Raw genomic sequence first — 22,771 nt, 5'->3', positions numbered from 1 at the left:
CACATCTCAAAGATGGTGGATTTATGGACTAGTAGAATTAATTTCCTGTCCTCTAAAACCAGATGCATGAAGCATATAAAATTTATCATGAAAATGATTAACTAAAAATAGCCAAAATTGAAAAGTTCCATTTAGAAAGTAAATTCCATTATCCATAAAGATTTGAATTCCTTGCACTCCCACAGTGTAATTTGAAATCTCCTCACCCTCTTCCTCAAGTTTAGCAGGTCCTCTGTAGTCATAAGAACCAGATAGTCAGGCGGATTCACTGACCACAGGAGGAATATCCATATCTCCCTAACTTAATCCTTCATTAATTGGAGGATCAGGAAAGTAAGCCCAGTAAGTATGATCAGTCACCGTTACCTGTTTATTTATCATGGACAGCACAGCAAGGAACAAAGTTGTAGCACTCAACGGTTTTGCAGCTAGAAAATCTATTGCTTCTCCTTCTGAAGTCAATTTCTTGAGTTGTCCCCATGTAGGAGGATGAGCTCTATGCTTCAGGGGTTTTCTGTATCTTTTTCTCCCCAGAGCTGTGGTATCCGTATCAGCAGCCAAGCCATCCAGGAGACTGCTCTTGTTTATGTTAAGTTTTATTAATTTTGATGATATCCACAATTTCCTATTTTCTGCAGAAACATAAGCATAACCTTGATCCCATTATAAAACCTTCCCAGTTTCCACACTGATGTCAAGGCTTTCCTGTAGTACACAGGCTAATTTAATTCAGCAGTTTTTTTCTTTTTCTTTCTTTTTTACACAATTATGCTAGTATTTTATTAATCCAAAATCACTTTACAAGAAAATATAAGTATGGCTTCCAATAGGAATGTTATACTTAGACTTGATACCAAGCTCACAGATCTGAGTGTGCAAGGAAAAACAGGCTTTCAAGTTAAACAACAATTTGAAACCAAAACTTTAATCCCAAGGATTCTCACAAACATATTACAAATGACAGCATGAGAAAGATATCTTGCACAGTAACTCAAAAGTTCAGCTCTACAATGTACCCTTAAACTGATAGGAAACTGCTAACTTAAAGCCATCCATTTCAAATAAAATGTTACAAACAGCTTTTTGTCATCTATAGCAATCAGTGAGGAACCTCTTTGCAAGCCTTCGGAGTGCAGTTCCCACCTGTTGGCTTGTGTTCACAGCAGCTTTTAAAGACTGCTTATCATTCCCACAGCTCCACACGTATCCCAGCTACTAGAGAAACTACAGCTTTTCCATTTCTGCCAGCTCTTTCTATATCATTAGCACATCACACTTTAACTAGGCAGGATCTAGGTTTATTTTAATCTAAACTAAAGTTCAAAGCAAATTCAATCTTGCTTAAGGGAACATTGAAAAGTAACACTTCTTGATATTACATGCCTCCTAGGGTCCATTTGGAAACAAAGAGAATTACATCGTTGTGTATCACTGTTCCAAGAGACAAAATAAATTTGAACAGCTAAAACATCTTAAAAATGGACCAAGTTTATGAAGTCTCAAACAAACTTGAATTTCCTGTACATACTCCTGTCAAATGAAGTTCTTTCCTGTACGTCACTTCTTTTGCAAACTGGTCTTCTACTTCCTTTCATTTGACCTAGATTGGCTACGAGACTTAGAGAAGGATCGAGACGGCTTGTGATTTCTCTCGCGAGACAGAGACCTTTCTCTTTCTTCTCCTATCTCTAGAAAGTGACCTGCTCCAGCTTCGAGAGAAGCTTCTCCTTCTTGGAGATCTTCACCAAGTTGGAGGACTCCTCCTAAGGTAATCATCTTCAGGGCAACGATCCCAGGAGGGAGGTGGGCCACGATTTCGTCTTCTTTTTTCACCATTCGAAAGTTCCACTCTTACAAGGTAGCCACATAGTGTTCTTCCATTGAGCTCTCGGACAGCATCAGTGGCATCTTGGGAATCCTCAAATTCAACGAACGCAAAGTCAGGAGGGTTTCGAGCAACCCACACACTACAGAGTGGTCCATAATAACCAAAAGCCCTTTCTAATTCAGTCTTGTTCCCATTGTTTCCAAGATTACCTACATACACCTTACAATCTAATGGACAGGAATCATGGACAGGAATCACGATGCATTTGGAGATTCTGGTTCAAACAGCTGAAGCTCAAATCCCAACACTCCAACAGGCCCACCCACGTCCTTTGGGATCTGTTTCCACAGATGCTCTCGGTTCCCTGGCATCCACGAAATGGCGGCTCAGCATTTTTTCTATGGTCCAATGCCTTTCAGCAACTGTTATCTCTGCATCATTAGCATTTAAAAAATTTAAAGTTAGTAAAGCATTATGTAATCTATCACTGGGAGTCTGCAAATCTTCCTTTGGTTTTTATGAGCACCTCCTTTAGAGTGCAACTGCTAGTTTTGTACGATTATATGTTATTCCTATAATGTTTAATGTTATCATGTGCAAAAATTTGTTTTATTTTACCTGAAAAATAAGCAAGAGAATTATCAGTTTCCATTTGTATTGATATACCCATTAGAGCCATTGTCTCTAACAAATTTCTAATTACAATATCAGCCTTTCCAAAATTAAGGCAGATGCCTATTGAAATCCAGAGTATGTATCAATAGTATGATGAACATATTTTAATTTTCCAAATTACACTAAATGAAATACATCTATTTTCAAGGAAGTACTGTCAGGTTTCCAGAAGTGTCATTTATTTTAAATTTGGATAGCCGATTTTTGTCCTATCTTGTTTTGTACAACCTGTTTAATCTATGATTTTTCCTTATAACTCTTCCTGATGCTCTTTCCACTTCAGATAAGTATAATTCAAACTTTCCTGGTCCTGGGACCTCCTCCCTAACCGTTGGATCCCTCTACATCCCCTCCTGCCATGGTAAAATTTTTCTAAACTTCATCTTCTACCTCGCCTGCACCTTCTCAGACCCAAACAATCACAGAGAATGGGCAGCAGAAGACAATGGACAATTCCCAAAGCAGCAGAGGACACTCCACTACCTCAGGATGTCTGGCTACCCCAAAGCTTCATTCCTCACCACAAAAGTTAACTGATGTCCACCAAGTCAGCTGGAAGCTGTTTCAGAAGACAAGGCACCCATCTACCGATTTACACAGCATTTTTTTTTTTTTTACAAAGAAAAGGATCTGGAATATTAGAATTCCTAGCCACTCCCCAGCTACATGAACACACATGTGCTGTCCAGTAGTCAGGCAAGATGCTTAGTCATCCCAGGGTATTATCTTATATCCTATGTAACCCGTGTGCTGCATGATCATGTATTTGCAAGCAGCATAATCACATGATGTATGCCCATGTGTGGTGTAGCTACATAAGTCCATATGTGCATCTGCAGGGGGAGTACCTATAGAAGCATGTTCCACCTATTCCTTGTCTCTCTTCCTGCATGATCATTCCATAGGCCTATGCACACTCCCTCTCTATTCCCTTAATAAACTCTTACAGTGGGTTTTTGTTGTGCCTCATGGCTTTTCTTGCACGGTAAACAGCACACTTAATAAATAACATTTTGCCACTTACTAAATAACAGGATAACAGTAGCCAAGTGGGAGGCAGTGAGAGACCAATATTGTGTGATGTCAGCAGTATCAACAGCAAGAGGGATTGCTTAGCCCAATAATCCAGGGATATATTGCATCATTGGCAGAAGCTGCAAAGAGAAGGAGTATGGGACCAAGTCTGATTGTAAAGGTGGATGTGTTTTAAAAAACTTCAAAAACGTTATTAAGCATGGAGTTTGGTGATTGTAGGCTTATTTCCCATGTTTGAGGCAGAATGATTAGGGTGCAAGCTACTGTGTAATTCATCAAACATAGAGCAGGGACCCTAAGGATGCTGGGATCTGGGAGACAAGACACTTACAGGCTGCTTCAAAGTTTTGTCAAAGAGAAATCAGGAGCCAAAGGGCTCAGCCCGAGGGCCAGAAATTCTGAGAGACTAAATGAGGCCTTGTTCATGGGGGTGGAGTTGGGGGCTTGCCAATTATGCCTGTGTTGGATAAAGTGAGCAATGAAGGTTTCAGGGATCCTAGCATGTTTCAGACAGCTAGCAGGAAGGAGAGAGCACCAGGAGGGCCTCTGCTCAACACAGAACCAACGTTATAAAATGGAGGGAGAGAGACCTTGGTGGGCTACAGCCGAGGGGCACGGTGGATAGTCACTCACACCATGCAATAGTGCCCATGTGAAAAGTTTTATTATAGAAGGGAGAAGGGGGAAGGGCGAAGGGAAGAGAGGGGGAGAAAAAGAGAAAGAGTGGAGGTGCATGTGCCCTGGTGGCAAGAACGTGGAAGGAAGAGAGAGGGGGAGGAGATTTCTCTAAAAGAGGACTTGACATGAGACGATGATGTCAAAAGGCTGGTGGGTCCCCAAGTGCAGGTCTGAATGCTGACACGTATGTTGTGCATTCGTTTCTGGATAGGTACAGTTTAAATCTGTTTTTGTCAGGGATATCTTGTCTCCATCTATGGTGATTCAATTTTTTCTGGGTAGAGCAACCTGGGATGGCATATGTTCTCTCTTAGTGTCTGCAAAATGTCTGTCCAGGGCCTTCTGGTTTTTATGTCTCCATTAAGAAGTTGGGTGTATATTTTACTTGGTCTTTTCCTTTTTTTTTTTTTTTTTTCCGACCCAGGATTTTTTCTATGTAGCTTTGGAGCCTGTCCAGGAACTCACTCTGTAGCCCAAGCTGGTCTTGAACTTAGAGTGATCTGCTTCTCTCTGCCTCCCGCGTGCTGGGATTAAAGGTATACACCACGACTGACGAGCTGGCCTTTTTCCTTTGCAACTCTTAATAATCAAAATACTAAAAATAGAGATTAAAGAAAGAATGTGGGGAGGGGAGTTTTCTTTTGGTCCAGTCTATTTGGTATTCTGTAAACTTTTTGTATATATATTTTTAAAGATTTATTGTGTACAGTGTTCTGCAGTATCCCTGCAGGCCAGAAGAGGACACCAGATCTCATAACAGATGGTAGTGAGCCAGCATGTAGTTGATGAGAATTGAACTCCAGACCTTTGGAAGAGCAGCCAGTGCTCTTAACCTCTGAGCTATCTCTCTAGCCACACCTTTTTGTATCTTAATAGGCATGTTCTTCTTTAGGTTGGTAAAGTTTTCTGCTATGATTTTGTTGAATATTTTTTATGTGCCTTTGAGCTGAAATTCTTCTCCTTATTCTACTGCTATTATTCTTAGGTTTGGTCTTTTCATGGTGTCCTAGATTTTCTGGATGTTTTTGTTAGTTTTAACATTTTCTTTGAGTGATGAATCTATTTCCTCTATTGTATCTTCAATGCCTGAGAGTCTCTCTTCCACCTCTTGTATTCTGTTGGTTATGCATGAATCTGTAGTTCTTGTTCATCTACCCAGATTTTCTATTTCCAGCATTCCCTAAGTTTATGTTTTCTTTACTGTTCTATTTCAGTTTTCAATTCTTGAACTGTTTCCTTTACCTTGTTTTTTCTTGTCTTTCTTTAAGGTATTTATTGATTTCTTCCATTTTTTGTTTGTCTTTTCGACCATTTCTTTAAGTAGCTTTTTCATTTCCTCTTAGGGGCCTCTATCATCTTCATAAAGTTATTTTTAAGGTTGTTTCCTTCTGCTTCATCTGTCTTGGGTTATTCAGGTCTTGATGTTGTAGACTCACTAGGTTCTGGTGATACAATATTTCCGTTTATGTTGTTGAATGTATTCTTACACTGCTGTTTACCTACTGTGTTTGGGATAGTTATAGGAACAGGTGTTGATTCTTTTGATGTCATTGTTGGTTGGGTCTTTATTTCATTATTGTCTGTTTTCTTTATTGTCTTTTGGCCTGAATGACCAATTGTTCTGGTGATTGACTGGTTGTCAGGTCGAGTAGGATTGTCTCAACTGAGGTTTGTAGGGGTTTCATTGCCTCGATCTAGCTGATCATCCAGTTCTTTTGGCTGGTGTGGGCTGTCCTTGTGCCTATGAGCTCCGTTCTTCCAACTGGTATAGGTTTTGCCAATGTTTGTCCTTCCAGCTGGCATGAATAGCACTTGTGCTTCTTAGATCTGCTGATATTGCTAGAGAGGGCTGTTCATGGGGAGGCTGCTTTTCATCCAATATGTGCAGTGGTGCTTGTGTTTCTAGAGGCTAGTGCTGGCTGGCCGCTGGTGCTCTTCTTCCAAAGGGTTCACTTGGTGCTTGCACCTCTAGGTACTGAAGACCCTCTTCTTCCACTTGGTCAGGTGGTGTTTATGCCTCTGGGATAAACTCCTCCTCCTCCAATTTGTGCAGGTGGGGCTTGAGCCTCTAGGGACTGCTAACTTTGCCAGGGATGGTTGGCCAGGGGGAAGATGATGGCCTTGGTGGGCTTGTGTGGCAGAGGATACCCCAGGCTTTGGAGGCCAATGGGTGGGGGCAGTGGTGGTGAGGCCTGCCTTTAGGACTCTTAACTACTGCCTGGTTTCTGGGACTCAGAAGGAAAGAAGAGGGTCATGGGACATGTCCTGGGGCTTAACATCTAGGGATTGGGGTAGTTCATCTGGGAGACCAGTCACTCACCTCTTCCTCCAAATGATGCCTCATGGTGCTTGTGCTTTTATGGGCAGTTGATTTTGCAGGGGATGGTTGATGGGGGAAGATGATGGGTTCCATGGGTTTGGGTGGTAGAATGGGTCTTCTAGGTTACAGGGGCCAACGGGTGGTGGAAGTGGTAGCTACAGGACTCTTACATGCTGGCCTTGGGGTTTATTTTTTATTTATTATTTAGTTTTTAGTTTTTCAAGACTGGGTATCCATGTGCAACAGCACTGGTTCTCTTTTATAAACAATGATAGCCTTGAATTTACTGACATCTACCTTTATCTGTCACTGATAAGCTGGGATAAAAGGACTATGCCACCAAGAATCACTTATTTTCTGGTTTAATATCAGGTAATACTAAGAGCCAAGGAGAGTCTTCTTTTTGTGTAAAGATTTTTGTTTGTTTGTTTGTTGTATTTGAGGCAGGGTTTCATTTTCTAGTCTTGACTGTCCTGGAACTCTGATCACCTGGCTGGCTTTGAACTCTGGAGTACTGAGATTAAAGGCATGGGCCACCACCACCCTGCTGTCAAGAATTATGGTAAGTAACTTTGCTGTAAGTATTTCTCTAGAGTTCTGATAGAATCCAGTCAATCTGGTCAGGTAGTTGTTTTAAAGGTGGCATTTTATACTTCCTTCAGTCACATTGGTTCTGGTGTTCTGTGTACATCTTTATTTCATGTTGTTGAAATTTGGTGTTATCTTCACCTGGAAATTTATCTATTTCAAAAAGAGTTTCCATTTTAATTTAATAGATGTCTTTATGTCAATAAACAAGAGATCCAGTTGACTTTTCATTTCTATTAGTTAGGCTGTTTTTGAGTCATGATAACAGGAGTGTTTCTGATGAAGATCTGAATCTTGGAAGACAAGAAACAACCACCACTTTACTAAACCACCCTAATCCCTAACAAATAACTAAACATTTTCTTGGTACCCACAGGTAAATTGGTATTCACCACTCATCAAGTAACATTCTCTTTTCAACAGAGAACACTACAAAAATCCACAAGTAATCAAAATGCAGAGTTGTGGAGCCAGGCTCAATGGATACAACTTTAAAACACTCCTGTACCTAAAGATCAAGTTTCATTTAAGAAGGGGAGGATATAAAATCGTAAAACTCCGAGGACCAGAGAGTGAATTGTGAGAGATTGTTCATCCTAGTGTATTAGACAAAGTTATTTAATGTAACAGAATTTATAGAATGAATGTGTGTGTGTGTATGTGTGTGTGTGTGTGTGTGTGTGTGTGTGTGTGTGTGTGTGTGTTTGTGTGTGTGTGTGTGTGTGTGTGTGGTGTGTTGGGGATTCATTGGAATGATGTGCAGGTTGCTTTCCAGGTAATCCAACAATGGCTGGCTGTAACAGAATGTCCAAAATCCCGTAGCCGCATAGTCCACTAGGATCAATGTCTCAGCTAGTCTTCAGTATGTGTTGGAAGCCCAAAGAGGTAGGCTTGAATATGAGTGAAGGAATGGATATGCTAGTTAGAAAATGAGCCAACAAACTGGCAGAGAGAAAAATGATTCCTATCTCCATGTCCTTTTGTATGCTTTCAACAGAAGGTGTGGCCCAGATTAAAGGTGTATCTTTCAGTCTCTCTATCGTGATCAAATGGGTGTGTCCTTCAGCCTCAAGATGTGGCTGAATGGCATTTGTCTACCTATCTCGAAGTTGCAGAGTAGAAGTGGATTCAGTCACTTAAAAATAAGCAAAAATATGTCTCTCATGTATGCCCTCCATTTATGGATTCTAGTTCATTCCAAATGCAATCAAGTTGACAACCAAGAATACCATCACATCTAACAATGCCAGAAGCTGTGTCTATAAAATCTCACCAACATGGCATCTCAAACATCAGCCAAACAAAGACAAAAACAATGGACATTCCAAAATGGATGGTGAAAAGCTGACAATGCCTCAACCCTACAGAGAGAATTACAGGCAAGTGAGGGGTTCTGGGAGCAAGAGAAATAGTCTCCCCTGGGAAGAGCACACTAACTGGTTATTGAATACCAAATGGTCAACAATGAAAACACATATACAAGTAACAAAATATAGACTGAGCAGTTTAGTTATGATTACATATTTATAAAAATAGACATATATGCATACAATAAAAATAATGGAAAAAATGCCACGATTTTTTTAAATTTTATTTTATAATTTAATTTAATTTTACATATCAGCCACGGATTCCCTTGTCCTCCTCCTTCCCCCCATCTTGACCCCTGCCCACCCCACATTTCCATATCCTCCAGGGCAAAGACTCCCCTGGACATTGAGTTTAACCTGGTAGATTCAGTTCAGGCAGGTCCAGTCTCCTCCTCCCAGGCTGAGCTAAGTGTCCCTGTATAAGCCCCAGGTTTCAAACAGCCAACTCATGCACTGAGGACAGGTCCAGTCCCACTGCTTGGATGCCTCCCAAAAAGTTCAAGTTAATCAACTGTTTCACTTATCCAGAGTTCCTGATCATGTTGGGGGCTCCTCAGGTATTGGCTCATGGTTCATGTGTTTCCATTTATTTGGCTATTTGTCCCTGTGCTTTTTCCAATTTTGGTCTCAACAATTCTCACTCATACAAACCCTCCTTTTTCTCACCAATTGGACTCCTAGAGGTCCACCTGGGGCCTGGCCATTGATCTCTGCATCCAGTTCCCTCAGTCATTGGATGAGATTTCTAGCTCAACCATTAGGGTGTTTGGCCATCCTATCACTAGAGTAGGTCAGTTCGGGATTTCTCTCAACCATTGCCAGTAGTCTATTGTGGAGGTATCTTTGTGGATTTCTGTGGACCTCTCTAGCACTTTGCTTCTTCCTATTCTCATGTGGTCTTCATTTATCATGGTCTCTTATTTCTTGTTCTCCCTTTCTGTTCTGGATCCAGCTGGGATCTCCCATTTCCCTAAGCTCTCTTTTCCTTGACCATCACCCTTCATTTCCCCCACGCACGTCCAGGTTGTTCATGTAGATCTCATCCATTTCTCTCTCATTGGGCAATTCTTGTGTCTTTCTTAGGGTCCTATTTTCTAGGTAGCCTCCCTGGAGTTGTGAGTAGCAGTCTAGTCATCTTTCTTTTACATCTAGTATCCTCCTATGAGTGAGTACACACCATGTTTGTCTTTCTGAGTCTTGGTTACCTCACACAGGATGATTTTTTTCTAGATCCATCCATTTGCCTGTAAAACTCATGATGTCTTTTTTTCTCTGCTGAGTAGTATTCCATTGTGTATATGTATCACATTTTATTTATCCATTCTTCAGTTGAAAGGTATCTAGGTTGTTTCCAGGTTCTGGCTATTACAAACAATGCTGAACATAGCTGAGCAAGTGCCCTTGTGGTATGATTGAGCATTCCTTGGGTATATGCCCAAGAATGGTATAACTGGGTCTTGGGGGAGAATGATTCCCAATTTTCTAAGAAAGTGCCATATTGATTTCCATAGTGGTTGTACAAGCTTACATTCCCACTAGCAGTGGATTGTTCCCCTAGAGAAGAGTTCCCCTAGCTCCACATCCTCTCCAGCATAAGCAGTCTTCAGTGTTTCTCATCTTAGCCATTCTGACAGGTGTAAGGTGGTATCTCAGAGTCATTTTGATTTGCATCTCCCTGATGATTAGGGATGTTCAGCAATTCCTGAAATGTCTTTCAGCCTTTTGAGCTTCCTCTGTTGAGAATTCTGTTTAGTTCTATACCCCATTTCTTTTTTTTTTTTAACAGCTAAACACTCTGATAGTTTATTTAAGTTTTAACTCTTCATTGAGACAGTGAGTGAAGTACAGTGCATAATCACATTAAATTCTAAGGAGCATTGAGAATTCTACTACAAACTGGAGTAACCTAGAAATGTCAGATTCCCCTTTCTTCCTATTTCTTTTTTTTTAATTTATTTTAATTTATTTTGCAATACAATTCAGTTCTACATATCGGTCACGGATTCCCTTGTTCTCCCCCCCTCCCGTCCCCCTCACCTTCCCCCCAACGCCCCCCCCCCCCATTCCCATCTCCTCCAGGGCAAAGCCTTCCCCACAGACTGAGGTCAACCTGGTAGACTCAGTCCAGGTAGGTCTAGTCCCCTCCTCCCAGGCCAAGCCAAACAATCCTGCATAGGCCCCAGGTTTCAAACAGCCAACTCATGCAATGAGCACAAGATCTGGTCCCACTGCCTGGGTGCCTCCCAAACAGATCAAGCCAATCAACTGTCTCACCCATTCGGAGGGCCTGATCCAGTGTGGACCCCTCAGCCATTGGATCATAGTTCATGTGTTTCCATTCATTTGGCTATTTGTCCCTGTGCTTTATCCAACCTTGGTCTCAACAATTCTCGCTCATATAAACCCTCCTCATTCTCGTTGATTGGACTCCCAGAGATCCACCCAGGGCCTAGTCATGGATCTCTGCATCCAGATCCCTCAGTAGTTGGATGAGGTTTCTAGCACAACAATTAGGGTGTTTGGCCATCCCATCACCAGAGTAGGTCAGTTCGGGCTGTCTCTCGACCATTGCCGGCAGTCTGTTGTGTGGGTATCTTTGTGGATTTCTGTGGGCCTCTCTAGCACTTTGCTTCTTCCTGTTCTCATGTGGTGTTCATTTACCATGGTCTCCTATTCCTTGTTCTCCCTCTCTGTTGTTGATCCAGCTGGGATCTCCCGCTCCCCCAAGCTCTCTTTCCCTGGACCCTCGCCTTTCATTACCCCCACTCATGTCCAGGCTGTTCATGTAGATCTCATTCCATTTCTCTGTCATTGGGCGATCCCTGTGTCTTTCTTGGGGTCCTGTTTTCCGGGTAGCCTCCCCGGTGATGTGAGTAGCAGACAAGTCATCCTTGTTTCATGTCTAGTATCCTGCTATGAGTGAGTACATACCATGTTTGTCTTTCTGAGTCTGGGTTACCTCACTCAGGATGATTTTTTCTAGATCCATCCATTTGTCTGCAAACCTCATGATGCCATTGTTTTTTTCTGCTGAGTAGTATTCCATTGTGTATATGTACCACATTTTGTTTATCCATTCTTCAGTTGAAGGGCATCTGGGTTGTTTCCATGTTCTGGCTATTACAAACAATGCTGATATGAACATAGCTGAACAAGTGCTCTTATGGTGTGGTTGAGCATTTCTTGGGTATATGCCCAAGAGTGGTATAGCTGGGTCTTGGGGGAGATTGATTCCCAATTTTCTAAGAAAGCGCCATATTGATTTCCAAAGTGGTTGTACAAGCTTGCATTCCCACCAGCAGTGGAGGAGAGTTCCCCTAGCTCCACATCCTCTCCAGCATAAGGTGTCTTCAGTGTTTTTGATCTTAGCCATTCTGACAGGCGTAAGGTGGTATCTCAGAGTTGTTTTGATTTGCATTTCCCTGATGATTAGGGATGATGAGCAATTCCTTAAATGTCTTTCGGCCATTTGAGTTTCCTCTGTTGAGAATTCTCTGTTTAGTTCTATAGCCCATTTCTTAATTGGACTGTTGGGCATTTTGATGTCTAATTTCTTGAGTTCCTTATATATTCTGGATATCAGTCCTCTGTCAGATGTGGGGTTGGTGAAGATCTTTTCCCATTCTGTAGGCTGTCGCTTTGCCTTGTTGACCGTATCCTTTGCTCTACAAAAGCTTCTCAGTTTCAAAAGGTCCCATTGATTGATTGTTTCTCTCAGAGTCTGTGCTACTGGTGTTCTATTTAGGAAGTAGTCTCCAAAGCCAATGCGTTCAAGACTACTTCCTACTTTCTCTTCTAGCAGGTTCAGAGTAGCTGGATTTATGTTGAGGTCCTTGATCCACTTGGACTTAAGTTTTGTGCACGGTGATAGATATGGATCTATTTGCAGCCTTCTACATGTTGATATCCAGTTTTGCCAGCACCATTTGTTGAAGATGCTTTCTTTTTTCCATTGTGCACTTTTGGCTTCTTTGTCAAAAATTATATGTTCATAGGTGTGCGGATTAATGTCAGGGTCTTCAATTCGATTCCATTGGTCCACATGTCGGTTTTTATGCCAGTACCAAGCTGTTTTTATTACTGTAGCTCTATAGTAGAGCTTGAAGTCAGGGATCGTGATGCCTCCAGAAGTTGTGTTATTGTACAGGATTCCTTTGGCTATCCTGGGTTTTTTGTTTTTCCATATGAATTTGAGTATTATTCTTTCCAGGTCTGTGAAGAATTGTGTTGGTATTTTGATGGGGATTGCATTGAATCTGTAGATTGCTTTTGGTAAGATTGCCATTTTTACTATGTTAGTCCTGCCTATCCATGAGCATGGGAGATCTTTCCATTTTCTGACATCTTCTTCAATTTCTTTTTTCAGGGACTTAAAGTTCTTGTCATATAGGTCCTTCACTTGCTTGGTTAGTGTTACCCCAAGGTATTTTATGTCATTTGTGGCTATAGCAAAGGGTGATGTATCTCTGATTTCCTTCTCCACTTCTTTGTCCATTATATATAGGAGGGCTACTGATTTTTTTGAGTTGATCTTGTATCCTGCTATGTTGCTGAAGGTGTTTATAAGCTGTATCAGTTCCTTGGTGGAATCTTTGGGGTCGCTCAAGTATACTATCATGTCATCTGCAAATAGGGAAAGCTTGACTTCTTCCTTTCCAATTTGTATCCACTTAATCTCCTTATGTTGTCTTATTGCTCTGGCTAGAACTTCAAGTACTATATTGAATAAGTATGGGGAGAGTGGACAGCCTTGCCTCGTTCCTGATTTTAGTGGAATTGCTTTGAGTTTCTCTCCATTTAATTTGATGTTGGCTGTTGGCTTGCTGTAAATTGCCTTTATTATGTTTAGGTATGTTCCCTGTATTCCTGATCGCTCTAATACCTTTATCATGAAGGGGTGTTGGATTTTGTCAAATGCCTTTTCTGCATCCAGTGAGATGATCATATGGTTTTTTTCTTTGAGTTTGTTTATATGGTGTATTATATTGACGGACTTTCGTATGTTGAACCACCCTTGCATCCCTGGAATGAATCCTACTTGATCATGGTGGATAATTGTTTTGATGTGTTCTTGGAGTCTGTTTGCCAGTATTTTATTGAGTATTTTTGCATCAATGTTCATGAGGGAGATCGGTCTGTAGTTCTCTTTCTTTGTTGTATCCTTGTTTGGTTTAGGAATTAGGGTAATTGTAGCCTCGTAGAAGGAGTTTGGTAATGTTCCTTCTGTTTCTATTGTGTGGAACAATTTAGAGAGTATTGGTATTAACTCTTCTTTGAAGATCTGGTAGAATTCTGCTATGAAACCATCTGGTCCTGGGCTTTTTTTGGTTGGGAGACTTTTAATGACTGTTTCTATTTCGTTAGGGGTTATTGGACTATTTAAATAGTTTATCTGGTCTTGATTTAACTTAGGTATGTGGTACCTATCCAGAAAGTTATCCATTTCTTTTAGGTTTTCCAGTTTTGTCGAATAGAGGTTTTTGAAGTATGACCTGATGATTCTCTGGATTTCCTCAATGTCTGTTGTTATGTCCCCCTTTTCATTTCTGATTTTGTTGATTTGGATGCTCTCTCTCTGTCTTTTGGTTAGTTTGGATAAGGGCTTGTCTATCTTGTTGATTTTCTCAAAGAACCAACTCTTTGTTTCATTAATTTTTTGTATTGTTCTCTTTGTTTCTATTTTATTGATTTCAGCTCTCACTTTGATAATTTCCTGGCGTCTATTTTTCCTGGGAGACTGTGCTTCTTCTTGTTCTAGAGCTTTCAGGTATGCTGTTAAGTCTCTAGTGTGAGATTTCTCCAACTTATTTATGTGGGCATTTAGTGCTATGAATTTCCCTCTTAGTACTGCTTTCATAGTGTCCCATAAATTTGGATATGTGGTGTCTTCATTTTCATTGATCTCTAGGAAGTCTTTAATTTCTTTCTTTATTTCTTCCTTAACCCATTGGTGATTCAGTTGGGTATTATTCAGTTTCCATGAGATTGCAGGTTTTCTGTAGTTTTTGTTGTTGTTGAAATCCAACTTTAGACCATGGTGGTCTGATAGAACACAGGAGGTTATTCCAATTGTTTTGTATCTGTTTAGATTTGTTTTGTGGCCAAGTATGTGGTCGATTTTAGAGAAGGTTCCATGGGGTGCTGAGAAGAAGGTATATTCTTTTTTGTTAGGATGGAATGTTCTGTAGGTATCGATTAAGTCCATTTGAGTCATGACATCAGTTAAGTCCTTTATTTCTCTGTTAAGTTTCAATTTGGGAGATCTGTCCAGTGGTGAAAGTGGGGTGTTGAGGTCTCCCACTATTAATGTGTGGGGTTTTATATGTGATTTAAGCTTTAGTAATGTTTCTTTTACATATGTGGGTGCCCTTGTGTTTGGGGCATAAATATTCAGAATTGAGACTTCATCTTGGTGGATCTTTCCTGTGATGAGTATGTAATGCCCTTCTTGATCTCTTTTGATTGATTTTAGTTTGAAGTCTATTTTGCTGGATATCAGGATGGCTACACCCGCTTGTTTCTTAAGACCATTTGATTGGAAAGTCTTTTCCCAGCCTTTTATTTTTAGGTAGTGTCTATCTTTGAATTTGAGATGTGTTTCTTGTATGCAGCAGAAAGATGGGTCCTGCTTTCGTATCCATTCTGTAAGCCTATGTCTTTTTATAGGTGAATTAAGTCCATTGATATTGAGGGAAATTAATGACCAGTGATTGTTCATTCCTGTTATTTTTTGGTGGTGATGTGTGGGTACTTCTATACGTTGGGGTTTACTGCTGTGGCTTTATCTGTTGCCTGTGTTTTCGAGGGTGTATCTGACTTCCTTAGGTTGGAATTTTCCTTCTAGTGCTTTCTGTAGGGCTGGGTTTGTGGATAAGTATTGTTTAAATCTGGCTTTGTCATGGAATGTCTTGTTCACTCCATCTATGGTGATTGAAAGTTTTGCTGGGTATATTAGTCTAGGCTGACATCCATGGTCTCTTAGTGTCTGCATTACATCTGTCCAGGTTCTTCTGGCTTTCAAAGTCTCCATTGAGAAATCGGGTATTATTCTGATGGGTTTGCCTTTATATGTCACTTGGCCTTTTTCCTTTGCTGCTCTTAATATTCTTTCTTTACTCTGTACATTTAGTTGTTTAACTATTATGTGGCGAGGGGACTTTTTTTGGGGGTCTAGTCTGTTTGGTGTTCTATAAGCTTCTTGTATCTTCATAGGCATTTCCTTCTTTAAGTTGGGAAAGTTTTCTTCTATGATCTTGTTGAATATATTTTCTGTGCCCTTGAGTTGGTATTCTTCTCCTTCTTCGACCCCTATTATTCTTAGGTTTGGTCTTTTCATGGTGTCCCAAATTTCTTGGACATTTTGGTTCATGACTTTGTTGGCTTTAGTGTTTTCTTTGACTGATGAATGTATTTCTTCTACTGTATCTTCAACGCTAGAGATCCTCTCTTCCATCTCTTGCATTCTGTTGATTATACTTGCATCTGAAGTTCCCAATCGTTTTCTCAGATTTTCTATTTCCAGCATTCCCTCTGTTTGTGTCTTCTTCATTTTTTCTATTTCCCTTTTCAGGTCTTGGACTGTTTCCTTCATTTGTTTCATTGATTTTTCTTGATTTTCTCTCAGTATTTTATTGTTTTCTTCCAGGACTTTATTGATTTCTTCTAATTTGTTTGCCCTTTCCTCTAGTTGTTTACAGCGTTCTTCACATTTTTTTTGTCTTTTCCTCTACACAAGCCTCTAGCTTCTTCATGATGTCATTCATAAGGCTGTTTTCTTCTGCTTCTTCCAATTTCTGATGTTCAGGTCTAGGTGTTGGAGGAGGGCTAGGGCCTGGTGATGCTGTATTGCTATTCATTTTGTTGTATATGTTTCTGCCTTGACGTCTGCCCATCTCCTTGTGCTTCGTTACTGGCCTTATCCGCACACTTGGTTCAGCCAGACCAGTGTTCCAAAAGGGAAGTCCGGAGCAAGATGGGAGCTGGGGGCCAGCCTCTAAGTCTCAGGAAGAGGCTTGGGGCTCAGGGGGATGGGAGTGGGGGCAGGGCGTGGAGACTGCAGGGTCTGCCAGGGGTCTTGGAGAAGGGGATCCTTCCCGGTGGGGCTAGCAGGGAACCTGCCCGGTGGCCAGAACCTGGGGCCAAGTTGGGCAGGTCTTCCCTGGAGTGGCTGGTGCCCAGGGATGGGGTCTGGGGCAAGGACTACCCCATTTCTTGATTGGACTGTTGGGCATTTTGATGTCTAATTTCTTGAGTTCTTTATATATTCTGGATATCAGCCCTCTGACAGATGTGGGGTTGGTGAAGACATTTTTCCCATTCTGTAGGCTGTTGCTTTGCCTTGTTGACCATATCCTTTGCTCTATAAAAGCTTCTCAGTTTCAAGAGGTCCCATTGATTGATTGTTTCTCTCAGTCTCTGTGCTACTTGTGTTATATTTATGATGTGATCTCCTATGCCAATGCGTTCAAGACTACTTCCTACTTTCTCTTCTATCAGGTTCAAAGTAACTAGATTTATGTTGCGGTCTTTGTGCACGGGGACAGATGTGGATCTATTTGCAGCCTTCAACACGTTAATATCCAGTTATGCCAGCACCATTTGTTGAAGATGTTTTCTTTTTTCCATTGTACAGTTTTGGCTTCTTTGTCAAAAAGTATATGTTCATAGGTGTGCGGATTAATGTCAGGGTCTTCAATTCAATTCCATTGGTCCCCATGTGGTTTTTATGGCAGTACCAAGCGGTTTTTATTACTGTAGCTCTATAGTAGAGCTTGAGGTCAGGGATCGTGATGCATCCAGAGGTTGTGTTGTTGTACAGGATTCTTTTGGCTATCCTGGGTTTTTTGTTTTTCCATATGAAGTTGAGTATTATTCTTTCCAGGTGAAGAATTATGTTGGTATTTTGATGGGGACTGTATTGAATCTGTAGATTGCTTTTGGTAAGATTGCCATTTTTACTATGTTAATCCTGCCTATCCATGAGCATAGGAGATCTTTCCATTTTCTGATATCTTCTTCAATTTCTTTTTTCAGGGACTTAAAGTTCTTGTCATATAGGTCCTTGACTTGCTTAGTTAGTGTTACCCCAAGGTATTTTATATCATTTGTGGCTCTTGTAAAGGGTGATGTATCTCTGACTTCCTTCTCAGCTTCTTTGTCCATTGTATATAGGAGTGCTACTGATTTTTTTGAGTTGATCTTCTATCCTGCTGTGTTGCTGAAGGTGTTTATATGCTGTATCCGTTCCTTGGTTGAATCTTTGGGGTTACTCAAGTATAGTATTACATCATCTGCAAATAGGGAAAACTTGAATTCTTCCGTTCCAACTTGTATCCCCTTAATCTCCTTATGTTGTCTTATTGCTCTGGCTAGAACTTCAAGTATTATATTGAATAAGTATGTGTAGAGCAGACAGCCTTGCCTTGTTCCTGAATTTAGTGGAATCACTTTGATTTTCTCTCCATTTAATTTGATGTTGGCTGTTGGCTTGCTGTATATTGCCTTTATTGTGTTTAGGTATGTTCCCTGTACTCCTGATCCCTCCAAGACCTTTATCATGAAGGGGTGTTGGATTTTGTCAAATGCCTTTACTGCATCTAGTGAGACAATCATGTGGTTTTTTCTTTGAGTTTGTTTATATGGTGTATTACATTGACGGACTTTCATATGTTGAACCACACTTGCGTCCCTGGGTTGAAGCCTAATTGATCATGGTGGATAATTGTTTTGATGTGTTCTTGGAATCTGTTTGCCAGTATTTTATTGAGTATTTTTGCATCATTGTTCATGAAGGCGATCAGTCTGTAGTTCTCTTTCTTTGTTGTGTCTTTGTTTGGTTTAGGAATCAAGGCAATTGTAGCCTCATAGAAGGAGTTTGGTAATGTTCCTTCTGTTTCTACTGTGTGGAACAATTTGAAGAGTATTGGTATTAACTCTTCTTTGAAGACCTAGTAGAATTCTGCTATGAAACCATCTGGTCCTGGGCTTTTTTTGCTTGGGAGACTTTTAATGACTAATTCTATTTCCTTAGTGGTTATTGAACTATTTAAATAGTTTATCTGGTCTTGATTTAACTTAGGTATGTGGTACCTATCCAGAAAATTATCCATTTCTTTTAGATTTTCCAGTTTTGTGGAGTAGAGGTTTTTGAAGTATGACCTGATGATTCTCTGGATTTCCTCATTGTCTGTTGTTATGTGTAACTAAAGTTTTCCTGCCTGGCCCACAGTCAGGACAAATCTCTCTCACCTGCCAGTCCCACAGCTGCTCAGACCCAACCAAATAAACACAGAGACTTATATTGGTTACAAACTGTATGGCCATGGCAGGCTTCTTGCTAACTGTTCCTACAGCTCAAATTAATCCATCTCTATAAATCTATACCTTGCCACGTGGCTCGTGACTTACCAGTATCTTAACGTGCTGTTTGTCATCGTGGCGGCTGGCAGTGTCTCTCTGACTCAGCTTTCCACTTCCCAGCATTATTCTCCTCCTTGTTCTGCCTACACTTCCTCCTGCCTGACTACTGGCCAATCAGTGTTTTATTTACCAACCAATCAGAGCAACACATTTGCCATACAGAACATCCCACAGCAGTTATGTCCCTATTTTCATTTCTGATGTTGTTAATTTGGATGCTCTCTCCCTGTCTTTTGGTTAGTTTGGATAAGGGCTTGTCTATCTTGTTGATTTTCTCAAAGAACCAACTCTTTGTTTCTATTTTATTGATTTCAGCTCTCAATTTGATAATCTCCTGGCATCTGTTCTTCCTGGGAGACTTTGCTTCTTGTTGTTCTAGAGCTTTCAGGTGTGCTGTTAAGTCACTAATGTGAGATTTCTCCAACTTCTTTTTTTTTTTTTTTTCGAGACAGGGTTTCTCTGTGTAGCTTTGCGCCTCTCCTGGAACTCACTTGGTAGCCCAGGTTGGCCTCGAACTCACAGAGATCCGCCTGGCTCTGCCTCCCGAGTGCTGGGATTAAAGGCGTGCGCCACCACCGCCCGGCTTCTCCAACTTCTTTATGTGGGCATTTTGTGCTATGAATTTCCCTCTTAGCACTGCTTTCATAGTGTCCCATAAGTTTTGGTATATGGTGTCTTCATTTTCATTGATCTCTAGGACATCTTTAATTTCTTTCTTTATTTCTTCCTTAACCCATTGGTGATTCAGTTGAGCATTATTCAGTTTCCATGAAATTGTAGGTTTTCTGTAGTTTTTGTTGTTGTTCAAATCTACCTTTAAACCATGGTGGTCTAATAGAACACAGGAGGTTATTCCAATTGTTTTGTATCTGTTGAGATTTGCTTTGTGGCCAAGTATGTGGTTGATTTTAGAGAAAGTTCCATGGGGTGCTGAGAAGAAGGTATATTCTTTTTTGTTAGGATGGATTGTTCTGTAGATATTAAGTCCGTTTGAGTCACAACATCAGTTAAGTCCTTTATTTCTCTCTTAAGTTTCGATTTGGCTGATCTGTCCAGTGGTGACAGTGGGGTGTTGAAGTCTCTCACTATTAATGTGTGGGGTTTATATGTGGTTTAAGCTTTAGTAATATTTCTTTTACATATGTGGGTGCCCTTGTGTTGGAGGCATAAATGTTCAGAATTGAAACTTCATCTTGGTGGATCTTTACTGTGATGAGTATGTAATGCCCTTCTTGATCTCTTTTGATTGATTTTAGTTTGAAGTCTATTTTGCTGAATATTAGGATGGCTACACCCACTTGCTTCTTAAGAGCATTTGATTGGAAAGTCTTTTCCCAGGCTTTTATTCTTAGGTAGTATCTATCTTTGAATTTGAGGTGTGTTTCTTGTATGCAGCAGAAAAATGGTCCTGCTTTCGTATCCATTCTGTAAGCCTGTGTCTTTTTATAGGTGAATTAAGTCCATTGATATTGAGGGATATTAATGACCAGTGACTGCTGTGGGATGTTCTGTATGGCAAATGTGTTGCTAATTAGTCAATAAATAAAACACTGATTGACCATTGGCTAGGCAGGAAGTGTAGGCGGGACAAGGAGGAGAATAAAGCTGGGAAGTGAAAGGTTGAGTCAGAGAGACACTGCCAGCCGCCATGATGAGAAACAGCATGTGAAGTTGCCGGTAAGCCACGAGTCACGTGGCAAGGTACAGACTTATAGAAATGGATTAATTTAAGCTGTAAGAACAGTTAGCAAGAAGCCTGCCATGACCATACAGTTTGTAAGCAATATAAGTCTCTGTGTTTACTTGGTTGGGTCTGAGTGGTTGTGGGACTGGCAGGTGAGAGAGATTTGTCCTGACTGTGGGCCAGGCAGGAAAACTCTAGCTACAAATGGCGTCCAACGTGCTGGCAAGAGTTTCGACCTAAAAACTGAGAAAAAAGATTCTAAAACGGAGCTAAAAACAGTTCCTAATTGTCTCTCTCAAATGAGCGGCAGCTGCCAGTTTGAGCTACTGGTGGGTTCCTAGCTTGTGCGCCCGACCTGCCAAATGGCGGGAATGAGGCCTCTACAAATGGCACATTAAGGTGCAGGGTGGTTTTAGACTTTGCTATTACAAAACAAAACAAAAAGAGGTTTCTGGGCTACACGCTGCTTGGATAAAAGCATAGATCCACGATAGCTCCCAGAACTGGTGGTAAACATAGCCATGTTGGGAAGCTGAGGTGGGCGGAGCCAGCAGCCACAGCTGCTGCAGTTTAAAGCAATAGATTTCACAATAAGACAGATTCAGATGTAATAGTTTACAATGTGTGTGAAATATACATAGGCTTGAAAGAGATAAAAAAGGTGATATATGGTGATATATACAGTTATATAAACAAATACATAGTTTTAATAATAAAGTCTTTAAAGAGACAGTAAAATTAATATAAAAAAATAAGCCACGTAAAGATAAATATTACACAGAGAGTCTAGATTGTGTTGTCTTTGGGATTTTTAACTGCAGAAAAACATTTGATTGTAAAAGTTGTTGAGTTATGCCAAAATGTATATTTAGTCTCTGTGTTTACTTGGTTGGGTCTGAGGGGCTGTGGGACTGGCAGGTGTTAGAGATTTGTCCTGACTGTGGGCCAGGCAGGAAAACTTAAGCTACAAGTGACTGTTCATTCCTGTTATTTTTTGGTGGTAGTGTGTGTGTACTTCTCTTCTTTGGGGTTTACTTCTGTGGCTTTATCTATTGCCTGTGTTTTGGAGGGTGTGTCTGACTTCCTTAGGTTGGAATTTTCCTTCTAGTGCTTTCTGTAGGACTGGGTTTGTGGATAAGTATTGTTTAAATCTGTCTTTGTCTTGGAATGTCTTGTTCACTCTGTCTATGATGATTGAAAGTTTTTCTGGGTATATTAGTCTAGGCTGGCATCCATGGTCTCTTAGTGTCTGCATTACATCTGTTCAGGTCCTTCTGGCTTTCAAAGTCTCCATTGAGAAATCAGGTGTTATCCTGATGGATTTGCCTTTTTAAGTCACTTGGCCTTTTTCCTTTGCTGCTCTTAATATTCTTTATTTATTCTGTATGTTTAATTGTTTAATTATTATGTGGCGAGGGGACTTTTTTGGGGGGTCTAGTCTGTTTGGTGTTCTATAGGCTTCTTGTATCTTCATAGGCATTTCCTTCTTTAAGTTGTGAAAGTTTTCTTCTATGATCTTGTTGAATATATTTTCTGTGCCTTTGGGTTGGTGTGCTTCTCCTTCCTCTATCCTTATTATTCGTAGTTTGGGTCTTTCCATGGTGTACCAAATTTCTTGAACATTTTGGGCCATGACTTTGTTGACTTTAGTGTTTTCTTTGACTGATGAATCTATTTCTTCTACCGTATCTTCAATGCCAGAGATCTTCTCTTCCATCTCTTGCATTCTGTTGGTTATACTTGCATCTGTAGTTCCTGTTCATTTACTCAGATCTTCTATTTCCCGCATTCCCTCTGTTTGTGTCTTCTTCATTTTTTCTATTTCCCTTTTCTGGTCTTGGACTGGTTCCTTAATCTGTTTCATTGCTTTTTCATGATTTTCTTTCAGGGATTTATTGTTTTCTTCTGCTTTATTTGTCCTTTCCTCTAGTTTTTTTTTATAGCATTCTTCCCATTTTTTGTTTGTCTTTTCCTCAATTTCATTTTTGATTTCTTCTATATAAGCCTCTACCCTCTTCATTATGTTATTCATAAGGTTGCTTTTTTCTGCTTCTTCCATTTTGTGATGTTGAGGTCTATCTGTTGGAGGAGGACTAGGTTCTGGTGATGCTGTATTGCTCTTCATTTTGTTGTATGTACTTCTGTCTTGAGGTCTGTCCATCTCTTTGTGGATT

The 22,771-nt window shown here is 40.5% G+C and overlaps 1 pseudogene; it reads right to left on the bottom strand.

Moving 5' to 3' along the window:
* Positions 1-1,237: 1,237 nt before the first annotated feature.
* On the bottom strand, positions 1,238-2,221 carry LOC128124273 (serine/arginine-rich splicing factor 3-like; annotated as a pseudogene).
* Between the last annotated feature and the right edge of the window lie 20,550 nt (positions 2,222-22,771).

This window comes from Peromyscus californicus, unplaced genomic scaffold (assembly GCF_007827085.1).
Source record: "Peromyscus californicus insignis strain IS unplaced genomic scaffold, ASM782708v3 Scaffold_4__1_contigs__length_199733344, whole genome shotgun sequence".
NCBI classification, from domain to species: Eukaryota; Metazoa; Chordata; class Mammalia; order Rodentia; family Cricetidae; genus Peromyscus; species Peromyscus californicus.
Note: the sequence above shows the minus strand (reverse complement) of the source record. Positions and strands in the feature narration are given on the sequence as shown.